This window comes from Aegilops tauschii, chromosome 3 (assembly GCF_002575655.3).
Source record: "Aegilops tauschii subsp. strangulata cultivar AL8/78 chromosome 3, Aet v6.0, whole genome shotgun sequence".
NCBI classification, from domain to species: domain Eukaryota; kingdom Viridiplantae; phylum Streptophyta; class Magnoliopsida; order Poales; family Poaceae; genus Aegilops; species Aegilops tauschii.
This window is the reverse complement of record NC_053037.3, coordinates 13,159,558-13,171,619: the sequence shown is the minus strand read 5'-3', so window position 1 is coordinate 13,171,619 and position 12,062 is coordinate 13,159,558. Positions and strand designations below refer to the sequence as shown.

At 44.4% G+C, this 12,062-nt stretch overlaps 1 long non-coding RNA gene across 1 annotated transcript; it reads left to right on the top strand.

Moving 5' to 3' along the window:
* The first annotated feature begins 1,175 nt into the window (after positions 1-1,175).
* LOC123497484 (uncharacterized) lies at positions 1,176-4,120 on the top strand. The gene is made up of 2 exons (XR_006671323.2): positions 1,176-1,881; positions 2,793-4,120. It is a non-coding gene; the product is annotated as an uncharacterized lncRNA (long non-coding RNA).
* The last annotated feature ends 7,942 nt before the right edge of the window (positions 4,121-12,062 follow it).

The following is a 12,062-nucleotide window of genomic DNA, read 5'->3' as shown; positions in this document are numbered from 1 at the left end:
CAACTCCTTGGTCACATTGTGCACATTATGATGATGTCCTACCGAGTGGGCCCAGAGATACCTCTCCGTTTACACGGAGTGACAAATCCTAGTCTCGATTCGTGCCAACCCAACAGACACTTTCGGAGATACCTGTAGTGCATCTTTATAGCCAGCCAGTTACGTTGTGACGTTTGGTGCACCCAAAGCATTCCTACGGTATCCGGGAGTTGCACAATCTCATGGTCTAAGGAAATGATACTTGACATTAGAAAAGCTTTAGCAGACGAACTACACGATCTTGTGCTAGGCTTAGGATTGGGTCTTGTCCATCACATCATTCTCCTAATGATGTGATCCCGTTATCAACGACATCCAATGTCCATGGTCAGGAAACCGTAACCATCTATTGATCAACGAGCTAGTCAACTAGAGGCTTACTAGGGACATGGTGTTGTCTATGTATCCACACATGTATCTGAGTTTCCTATCAATACAATTTTAGCATGGATAATAAACGATTATCATGAACAAGGAAATATAATAATAACCAATTTATTATTGCCTCTAGGGCATATTTCCAACAGGTCTTTCCCTGAATAATTTGAGCATTTTCTGCGGTTACAACGAGTTAGTTTATATATTTTTTGCATGATGGGTTTGTCATCTGGACAAAATTAGCTGAAGAATTCCCTGCAAAACTTCAGTTTATAATCTTGCACTTGTACTCTGAGATGTACTCTCTGACTTCCTGAAGGTTTAGAATCTTCAGTTTACAATGTGTTTGGTGTTGGAGCTGGGTTTGTTTCATAGGTTTCAAGTTTTTACTGTAGCTTGAAATGTGCGCCGTAGAAATGCTATCGACTGCGCAATACTCAAATGTTAATGTCAATCATCAGCAAGTTTTAACAAGATTCAGACTTCAGCAAGTATTTGGTTACTCTGAATGATGAGAAAACAGAGAAATAAGTACTGTAACTCTGTAAGTGAGATGACTGGAGAGGAATCAACTAACCAGTTTGGCGCATTCATCCGTTTTTCTTGTTTTCTTCTTCTTCTGGTTTTCCTGTTCGCTTTTAGTTTTTTTAGGTTTTCTTCTGATTTGAAAAATTATTCATAGATTGAAGAAAAATATTTGAAATTTTTAAGAAAATCTTCAAAAACTTTCTTAAAAGCCATGATTTTTCAAAACACACAAGCATTTTTACAAATATTCAAAATTTTAGAAAATAATCATTAAATTTTAAAATTTTCAATAATTTTAGAAACATGCATTTTTTAAATGATAATGTATTTATAAATATGTACATGCAATGTTTAGAAAATATTCATGAATTTTAGGAAAATGTTTATGAATGTGAAAAATGTGCATGGATTTAGGAAGATGGTCAAGCAGTCCAGTCTTTTCATCGGAACTTTCCTGCTTCATAAGGGATGGCCCAAAGGAGGTTGCACGCTCCATCAATAGGTTTTAAAATAGGATTAGACATCTTTGACTGTTCTTGTATGGTGGGCTTCGGTTTGCAAGAAGGAAAAATAGAGATTGTGCTCAGACATAAATTTTGTGAATATTTCTACCCATACATATTTTACCCAAACACACGACATGTACCTTTTCTAGATAACAATAAAAACATGCTGAATTGTTACATTCATTTAATATTGGCCCCAAAACCAGCCATATGTGTATAAGACGCCACACATCGCCACATGGGTAACAATATGCATAAATCCAAACCGTGACACCTATTTGACTCCTCCCACCATAACCCTAGAACGAAGCTCTCAACATCCTTCCGCCGCCACACCTCATAGTTGTCATAATCCTCACGAGGTTAGAACTCTAGTAGCGCAAATCTGCAGATCTACAAATCACCCTAGGACAGGGTGGGGAGTCCTTTGGTATGATTCCCAGATCTTTAACCAATAATTTTTTTCTAGCAAGCTATTTTGTAAATAGAAAGCGCGTCAAATTGGGGATAATAGATCTGGTGTTTCGGATGAATCGGGAAGTGTGATGGAGCGACACGAGATGCTAGCGCGAGAATTAGTGGCCCTTGTCCATGTTTCACTCATGTGGGATTTGGTCATCAGTAGACTTCTTTCGACTTTTCATCATTGGGCTTTTCTAGGTCAAGAGGAGAGGGGATTGATGAGAAAATGGGGATTTGGGTCAGGGCGACGCCAACCTTTTTTTTTGGGGGGAGGGGGGCGAGGGGGGGGGGGGGGGGAGGAAACAGGGGATGCTGCCAAGGATAGAGATGGGTTGGATCTTGATGCGCTTCCCAACTCTAGTGAACCGCTCAATCGCTTGCCTCGCAACTTGCCAATAGGAACATGTTTGGCGTGTGATGGCAGGGGATATCCATCGTCTTGCCTTACATCAGGGTAGGGGAAAATTGAAGGAGTAGCCTGCCAGAGGTGGTGGAGACATACACAAACATGTAGATGGGTTGTGTCGCGGTCGATCTATAGGATGCGCCACGACCTGTGGGGAAAGAGGAGGGGTAGGGCAGCGAGAAATAGTAAGTCTTTTGTTGTCTAAGTCCGGTGTACATGCCTGATGGGTTGTTGGGCCTTTGGTACTGCGCTATTCTACAACGTTGCTGGCCAAGACACCATGTGGGATTTGTCCATATATGTCCCTCATGGTTTTCTGACTATCAACCACCACTGATGTTGCCCATATTGATGACAATTAAATTTGGAGATCAGTGTTAGCATTGTGAATTTTGAACAAAATAATATCACCATCACGTGTTATCCGTCACAATTCACTGTAATTCATTTTTTGTGAATGTGCAATTGTGCAGAAAGTGGAGACCATCCAAGATGACCATGGATGCATCTGAGATGTGTTACATTGACCTCCTCCACACCAAGACATCCTCGCAAACATCTTCTCATGCCTCTCAGATCCGACAAGCATCGCCCACTGTATGCTCGCCTGCAAAACATGGTCCCATTTGATCATTGACCGTGGCATCCTTCGCCGTCACCGGCCACCTATGCTCTGTGGCGTTTTTCAAGAGGAAGTCTCACCAGAAGATCCAGCTATTCGCTCCATGCTCTTTACTCCCATCGACCAGATTGCATCGCCCGAACTCGCTGAGAAAACCAACAACATCCAAGCGAACCTTCCACTCTCTCTACCCAGTGGCCCGTGGTCCATCGTGGACTCCTCAGAGATCTTTTTCCTCCTTTGCCATGAACGACGCATCATTCACGAGCCGGTCATGCTGGTCTTCGCGGTATACAACCCTATCACCCATGAATTGCAGGAACTCCCTCCGGCAGCAAACAACCAGTATCGCTTATTCTTCGGCGCTGCCATCTTGAATGATGATGCAGTAGCTGCCAGTATAGGCGTTTGCTCAGACCTGGAGCCTCAGATATGTCGTTCAAGGTGGTGTGGGTGGCGGTGGTGCCTGGTGACCACCATGGTGAGTGGATCTACCAGACATTTGTGCACTCGGGTGGCGCCGCCGGTGACAGCAGCTGGAGCACCCTACCTTATCAGGCCAGCAGTATGAGGCCCCACGGCTGGTGCATTGGTGGTACTCATGGTCTACATGCAGCTCGGGTTGGCACCGTGCTGTTCAAGAGTATTGGACCCATGCACATGACGGATCTCATGATGACGTTGATGCTGGATATGCGCACAGGGGGGACTTCGCTGTTGGTGACACCGAAGTGTGGCGTGTTCGTGGATTATGGCAGGGGAGACGACGAGAAGTTGTGGTTCGTGTGCATAAATAAATTCCTAGTGCTCCGGCTCTACAGCCTCCCGAAGCCGCCAAAGGGCAGTACTACGCGTCTCTTCAAACAGTGCAGCCTGGAAAGAGAGGTCGAGCTACAGCCGATCATCACGGGGCTGGTGGCCGATGTCGACGCGGCCGACATCTCCATGGGTACGTCTTCTTCAAGATGGACAAGTACGACTATTTTGCAGTGCATCTCCGGAGTTGTCTCTATCCCTTCATGTGTCGTGAGGATTCGTAATTTTGTTGTTGTGATCTGCAGACTGCACGCATCATTCTGGAGTTTGATGGAGTGCAGGGCAAGATTTACCTGTATCCAAATTGTTTGTTTGTTACACCATCGAATTGTTCGTTTGTTACATGTCATGGAAGAAACGGGATCTGCTGCTTGATAACTTTATATTAGTTTCACAATGCACCCCATGTGTATTATTTTGGTTTATCATGAGATTTTGCAGTAGTCAATTGTCACTTTCTTTTTCCTTTTTGCCGGGGCTTTTCACATTTGTTATGTCTCAGTCATGTTGAGAATGATATTTGCAAGTGACCAAGTCGATCAACTTGAATCAAGATATACCTACAGCTGCACAAAACATTATGTTCAATTTAGATTCCATCCACTTTAGTTTCTTGTTTTTCTTTCTCAAAATATACGCTGGTTCCCTTCCTTTCAAACATTCAGAAGCACCTAGAAGAGTCGCACAGCATGGAAACTCAACAAGAGTAGCGTTGATATTATCCGCTGGTTTCCAACTAATTACAATTAATTTTTGCAAGATGCTCACCGCTAGAGCACAGCCATTGATGTTATCATCTACACATTCGTTTATTCTTAATAACAGGTCTGGGTATATAATCAGTGGCATTTTAATTTCGGATAATTAGGCTTACACTGGAGTAGTTATTTCTGTGGGGAGGGGGTGAGAATCCAGTGCAGGGTGTGGGAAGCCGTGGCCGTAGAACAATTGTTCTATGGTATTTTTTCAGTTATATAAAATAAAGAGCTGTTTTACGTTGATTGGGTTAGTACTTGGAGTACTTAGCAGTACTTACATGTCTGATCACGTCTGATTTTTATTAGCCGTCGGATCTTGCGGGGAATTTTAATTGATTAAATTTAATATGTTAATTGCGATAAGGGCATAATGGTCCATGTCTACTCGATCCAGTTCAGAATCCCCCTCCGATGTATTCGTCGCCGCTCGCCACTCCTGACCTTCTCCGTCCTCGACCTGCCTGGTGAGAGGAATAAATTCATCGTCCTCGTCCTCCACCCAACCAACCCCAGCCCCCACGCCGTCACCGAAGAAGAAGAAGGCCGAATCTGCGCCGGCTGAATCGGCGGTGACGGCGGCGGGCGATCCCATCTCTTCGCGCGTACCATCCTTAAGGTATGAATTCGGCTTGGCGTTCTGCTCGTTCTCTTGGCCGTTGCGCCCCTCCACCGTGCATGCAGTACAACCTCAACCCCACAAGATCCGGGTATTTAGCAGTATGCGAGATTTGTACGGACTAGAACAGCGAATGGAAAGCTTCATCGTGGCATAGTTTCTCTTGAGCTAATCGCATCATGTTAGTTTAACTAAGATGTTGAGGGCATTGCTTACTTCCTTTGGTACCGCAGAAAAAAGTGACATACTTGACGTTTGAGATGAGATATACTAAAGGAAGATGAGATACTGGTTCCATAGTTGACTTAATTTAGTTTATTAAAGTCATCATCACTTTAGGTTTGCATAGTGCATGAAATATAGTTTAAAGGAAGATGAGATACTACTTGTTGGGCGTTGATGATTGGTTTCCCTCACATGTCAAACGAGCAAAGTCTTTTCCATGCACTTGTCTTTGCCTATGAGCTATTTTACACCTGCAACATTGATAAACAGAAAGATGTTGATGATTGGTTTCCCTCACATGTCATATGCAGGAAGACATGGCGTATGCAAGTGATGAGAGTATGTTCGAGTATCTAAATGTTGTCAGCAAGATGTTTGATAGTGAGGCTGAAGGCTATGAATTCTACAACAAATATGCTCTTGAAAAAGGTTTTAGTGTGAGGAAAAGCTACGTTGAGTGGGATGGATCCAACAAATACATAATTTTAAGGAAAATTGTGTGTAGTCGTCAAGGGTTTCGCGAAGAGAAGCACATGAAAAGAAAGATGGAAGATAGAAAGAGGAGGCCACGAAGTTTAACTCGTGTTGGGTGTAATGATAAATTGGTCATTACGAGACAGGAAGAAACCGGTCGGTGGTTTGTCAAGGATTTCATCGATGAGCACTGCCATCCTCTAGCCCCACGGGATCTTTCTTGTCTGCTGCGTTTGCACAGACGAATTAGCAATGAGCAGAAAGCGGACATTGCGGACATGGAAAAATGTGGGATCCGCAAATACCGTATTATGGATATTTTGTGCTTTCAATACGGTGGATTTGATAAGGTTGGATGCATAAAGAGGGACATTTATAATTTCTGCCATGCTAATAAGCAGGAGACAATCAGTGCCGGTGATGCTAATACGGTGATCATGCACATGATGGCGAGGCGAGAGCGAGATGTGGATTTTTTCTTCAAGTACTTGGTAGACGAGCATGGCCATCTGAAGGGACTGTTCTGGGCTGATAGTCAATCGCGACTTGACTACGAGGCTTTCGGAGACGTCATTGTTTTCGATAGCACATACAGAACCAACAAATACAATCTGCCATTCGTGCCGTTTGTCGGGTTGAATCACCACCGGAGCACTGTCATTTTTGGCTGTGGTATAATTTCTCATGTAACAAGCCAGGCATACGAGTGGATGTTGCGGACCTTTTCTGATTGCATGGCACAGAAGCATCCGATATCTGTGATCACAGATGGGGACCTTGCAATGCAGAGAGCAATCAGGGTGGTCTGGCCAGACTCAAACCATAGACTATGTATATGGCACATTCAGCAGAACATTGTACGCCATCTGCATGATGACGACGTAAAGGAGGAATTCAGATCTTTCATTTATGATACTTCTTCCATTGAAGAGCATGAGATAGAATGGATATACTTCTTACAACGGAATAAAGTAACCAGTGAGGAGTCTTGGCTGCATCAGATGTATCAAATGAGAAAGTTGTGGTGTGCTCCATATCTTGAGGGGCGTTGTTTCCTAGGATTGAGCAGCAATCAGAGGAGTGAGAGCTTGAACTCTGTGCTACATAGGCATCTTGAGGGTAAGATGTCATTGTTTGAAATGCTAGAGCACTATGAGCGTTGCCTTGCGTCGCGACGGATTAACGAAGCTCTCCATGACGTCGAAGCCTTGCAGTCTGTTCCATTTATAGAGGAAAATGCTTCGCCGCTTGAGAAACACGCCGCAACAGTTTTCACACCTAGTGTCTTTAAGATGGTCTTATGGAGCATAGATGCTGTTAGCAAATGTCAGATCAGAGAGATACTAGATGGATCAGAAGATTCCACTTTTGTTGTGTCCAAGCAGGAAAGAATGGATAAAACGTTTGGAGTGCGCATTGAAGAGCAAGGAGGTCTTTTGCACAGGGTGAGTTGTTCTTGCCGTAAGCTGGAATGTGCAGGCACACCATGTTCCCACATTTTTTACATATTGGGGATTTTAAAACAAACAATTCTGCCCAGTTGTTGCGTTCCCACTAGGTGGACTATGAATGCAAAATGTGCATACGCACCTACCAGAAAAAACCAGATGTATGACTATTCGGTAAGCCTGCAGAGGTACCGCGAGTTGCGGAATAGTAGTCACGCCGCATGTTTCAAGGCATGCCACTCTGATGAGGACTATCACCGTCTAAATATGCTTTTGCAAGCACAACATCATGGCAAGCAATCAAGTTTTGAACAAGCTGACAACAAGGAGTCAACTAATGCAGTATAACAACATTAGGTTTGGCCCGTTGATGCCGCACTCGGAGAAAGTTGATAAGGTTCTGGATCCCGTGCATGTGCCAGGCCGAGGTGCACCGAAGAAAAGGCTGCAGGCAAAGAAAAAGAAGTCAAGATCACAGAATATCTGTGGCTATTGCAAGAATCCTGGTCACAATCGACTTAAATGCGCTAAATTGCTAGAGGTACGAAATATGTTCATAATTATTTTTTGCATGTGTTTTACTCATAATTGATGTCCATGTGATTTATTCTATTCTTCTGTGTAGGATCTCGAGGCTGAACTGTGATGTCTACATACAACATGAACCGACGATGAGCCAGAGAAAGTCGTGTGCCATTCAGCTTTGTGTGACGTGGTCTTTACATTCTATTTCATCGTGACAGTAATTTAGTGAAGTGCGGTTGTACTGCCATGTTACTGTATTAGTTCGACATCTTTCGTTTCCGTTTTCTGTGTGTATCATTTGATGTCCAACTTTAAGAATGATGATGTATTTCGAGAATAAGGACTAGCATGGAGCACTTGTTATTGTCGAGTAGAATAATTTTTGTGATGTATTTCTGCACGCACGCACGGCCGCCAGACGGATCTCCCGCGCGATCCCACGATCTCCATAGCTCATGCATGGCAGGCCGTTTTCCTACGTCGACCCAAACACCGGCCCATCCGAGGTTGCAGCTCCGGACGGCCCACGTCACGTGCGATCTCGCGTGTTGTTCTCGTGTAACTAAAAATAGTCCCACCTCGCCCCTCGACCAGCTCCTTTACCTGCTTAAATACCTTCATCGAGGTGATTTTAGCAAGCGTTGGTCCTCACTGTAGGATGAATATGATTCTTCACCCTTACTATGGTTGTCATGCATATTCATAATCATCATGCATATTCTTCATTTAGAGATCATTAATGACTGACGTATTTTTTAAATAAGCGGGGCCCAGTGGGGTGTGCTTGGAAATATTTGAGAAACCTCCATGCACGTTCATCTTGGCTGCATGCAAATCGGGCGGTAGCCGCTGTGCCAGCAGCTGTTAAGGCCTTGATGAATCACTATTCACATGCAGGTCCCCGACTCTTGCATGCAGGTGCCTGGTTTTTGCACGAAGGTCCTTGGGTCGCATCATTGGTTGAGGAAGTATCTCTAGAGTGTTTCGAACTGACATTGCCCAGGGCATAAAAAATTCAAAAAAATACAAAACCTTGGAAACCTAGCATTGTTTGTGCAAGAGATCATGTGTGACAAAATTGAGGTGATTTGGAGGTGGTCGAAAAAATGCCCGCATTCCGGAGGGACCATTTGGTCTACTTAAGCGAGTTATTGAAAAAAGGTGAATTTTTTCCACCGCCTCCAAATCACCCAAATTTTCTTGTACATGGTGACCCACATGTGCCAAACATGTCTATCAAAGAAATTTAAAAAATATATATTTTACAATGCCCCCTTGAGGCATAGATCGATGTTTTCAGCAGTCAGTCTAGAGGGCATTATAAATTCAAAAAATTCAAAAAAATACAAAACCTTGGAAACCTAGCATTGTTTGTGCAAGAGATCATGTGTGCCAAAATTGAGGTGATTTGGAGGTGGTCGAAAAAATGCCCGCATTCCGGAGGGACCATTTACTTAAGCCAGTTTTTGAAAAAGGTGAATTTTTCCACCACCTCCAAATCACCCAAAGTTTCTTGTACATGGTGACCCACATGTGCCAAACATGTCTATGAAAGAAATTTTTGAAAAAAATTATTTTACAATGCCCCCTTCAGGCATAGACCGATGTTTTCAGCAGTCAGTCTAGAGGGCATTATAAATTCAAAAAATACAAAAACTTGGAAACCTAGCATTGTTTGTGCAAGAGATCATGTGTGCCAAATTTGAGGTGATTTGGAGGTGGTCGAAAAAATGCCCGCATTCCGGAGGGACCATTTGGTCACTTAAGCCAGTTTTTGAAAAAAGGTGAATTTTTCCACCACCTCCAAATCACCCAAATTTTCTTGTACATGGTGACCCACATGTGCCAAACATGTCTATGAAATAAATTTTTGAAAAAAATTATTTTACAATGCCCCCTTGAGGCATAGACCGATGTTTTGAGCAGTCAGTCTAGAGGGCATTATAAATTCAAAAAAATTCAAAAAAATTCAAAACCTTGGAAACCTAGCATTGTTTGTGCAAGAGATCATGTGTGCCAAAATTGAGGTGATTTGGAGGTGGTCGAAAAAATGCCCGCATTCCGGAGGGACAATTTGGTCTAACTTAAGCCAGTTTTTGAAAAAAGGTGATTTTTTCCACCACCTCCAAATCACCCAAATTTTCTTGTACATGGTGACCCACATGTGCCAAACATGTCTATGAAAGAAATTTTTGAAAAAAATTATTTTACAATGCCCCCTTGAGGCATAGACCGATGTTTTTAGCAGTCAGTCTAGAGGGCATTATAAATTCAAAAAAATTCAAAAAAATACAAAAACTTGGAAACCTAGTTTTGTTTGTGGAAGAGATCATGTGTGCAACATGTCTATGAAAGAAATTTTTGAAAACAATTATTTTACAATGTCCCCTTGAGGTATAGACCGACGTTTTGAGCATTAAATCAGGGTGTGTACAACTCTAGCTTGTTCTTGCCAAAATGCAGCATGATGGACAGGCTGCAATGGAAATAATGGTGACAAATGCAAAAAATGAAATATGACAAAAAAAGCCCGCCTACTTGCCCGCTTTCACAATTCAACGGCCTGCATACGACTAGTAACCCAATCATTTATTGGGCCAGGATGCAGAGGCCTGCCAGATTGTGAAAACAGGTAGCAAGTAGGCCCCATAGGGCAGGGACGGAGACGGTTAGGCAATGTGGTGCCCGCTTTAGAAAGGAACTTGAGAGGGAAAGCTCAGCCCGCTATATAAACCGGTGCTAGCTCCCCTTGCTCGGCGAGGTGGGACTAAACTCCCTGCACCCCTGGGATGTGCCCGGCGCGACGCTCGCTTGGGCCTAATTCGGGTGGGCCGTCCCACGCCAGCCTCACCCGCTGGGTCGCTGGATGGACCGTTGGGCCATCTCGTTGTCTGCGCCTGAGGCCTGCATGCATGGGAAGGGCGGCGACGTGGGCTTGCATGCGCGGGTGGCGGACGTGCATGCATGCGAGCGAGGCGTTTAAAACCTTGTTTTCACACTTTTCGATTCAACGTGGCAATTAAAACCTTGGTTTCACACTTTTTTGATCCACCCGCATCTATTCAACGTGGCAATTAAAGCCTTGGTTTCACACTTTTTTGATCCACCCGCATCTATTCAACGTGGCAATTAAAGTGGCATATGGATCGTTCGACGCGGCTAGTTTGAACGTAAGCGCGGTAGGTTCCCTTCCCTTCCCCTTTCCCTATTTAAACCACCAGCCCTCACCTTCTGCACACATCCATTTGCGCCGCCCTTCTCTTCTTCCCCAAACCCAGAGCACTCTCTGAGCGAGCCGCGAGGATGCAGTACAACGGCCCCACCTACCGGCTCCCACCGACCGTGCCGGAGAGACAGTATCCGGCCGGCGTCGTCGTGGAGAGCACGCTTCGCGTGTGGGCGTTCTCACGCTGGAGGGGTGCAAGGGGCTTTGCCCAGTGGTTCCTCCGTGCGGGGTTCGCCCACCTCCCGGCGGGCTCGCCGGTGATGTTCCTACTGGATGAAGTGCGTCCAAATTCCTGGTCTCCGCCGATAGGGCTCACCGTCACGTTCACCAACAGATTTGATGCGTATTACCTCATCGGCAAGGTGTTTTGGTGTGGATGCGAATTCATCGCATTCACAACCCACAACATCTTCACAAACTTTGACTGCATCTTCCCCACCCGCGACGGTATGCACACCCTCCCCTACTACATCGGCGAGGACGGGATGGAGAGGAGCACTGGAGAGGAGGCGCAGTGAAGATGGTGGTGAAGGCTCGGTCTCGTCAGCTTGTCTTGGCCTAGCGTGTTAGGGCAAGTTTTTTATCTTTTAAATATTTCTATTAAATCATGTTGTTGGTTCTACCGTGAACTTTATCTATCCGAACTATGTTATGATTTCTACCCGTCTATTTGATATGTTGTTGGTTATCTGTGTTTTGCTTGCTATTTCTATCTTCTTCCCTTTATATTTCTATCTTATTTGACGTCAAAACCAGCAAGTTTTGGGGTTAGCTCAGATTTCACGCGGCCCACGGGGGTGTGCTTGCGCGCTTGATGGAAAAAATTGGTGTCATTCAACTTAGCCGTTCGGGTAGCAGGGGATGTTCCGTCTGGGAAGACGGATTTTTTCGGCATGCTTGAAATGGACCCAAATTTTTTTTGAAACCCTTGTACCAACATGACAAGCATCCATGCCAACTGGAAATTGTTTTGCGACGTTGTATGGTTTTGTAGGCTATAATGATTACACGTGTAGATGAAAGGCACGAAAAA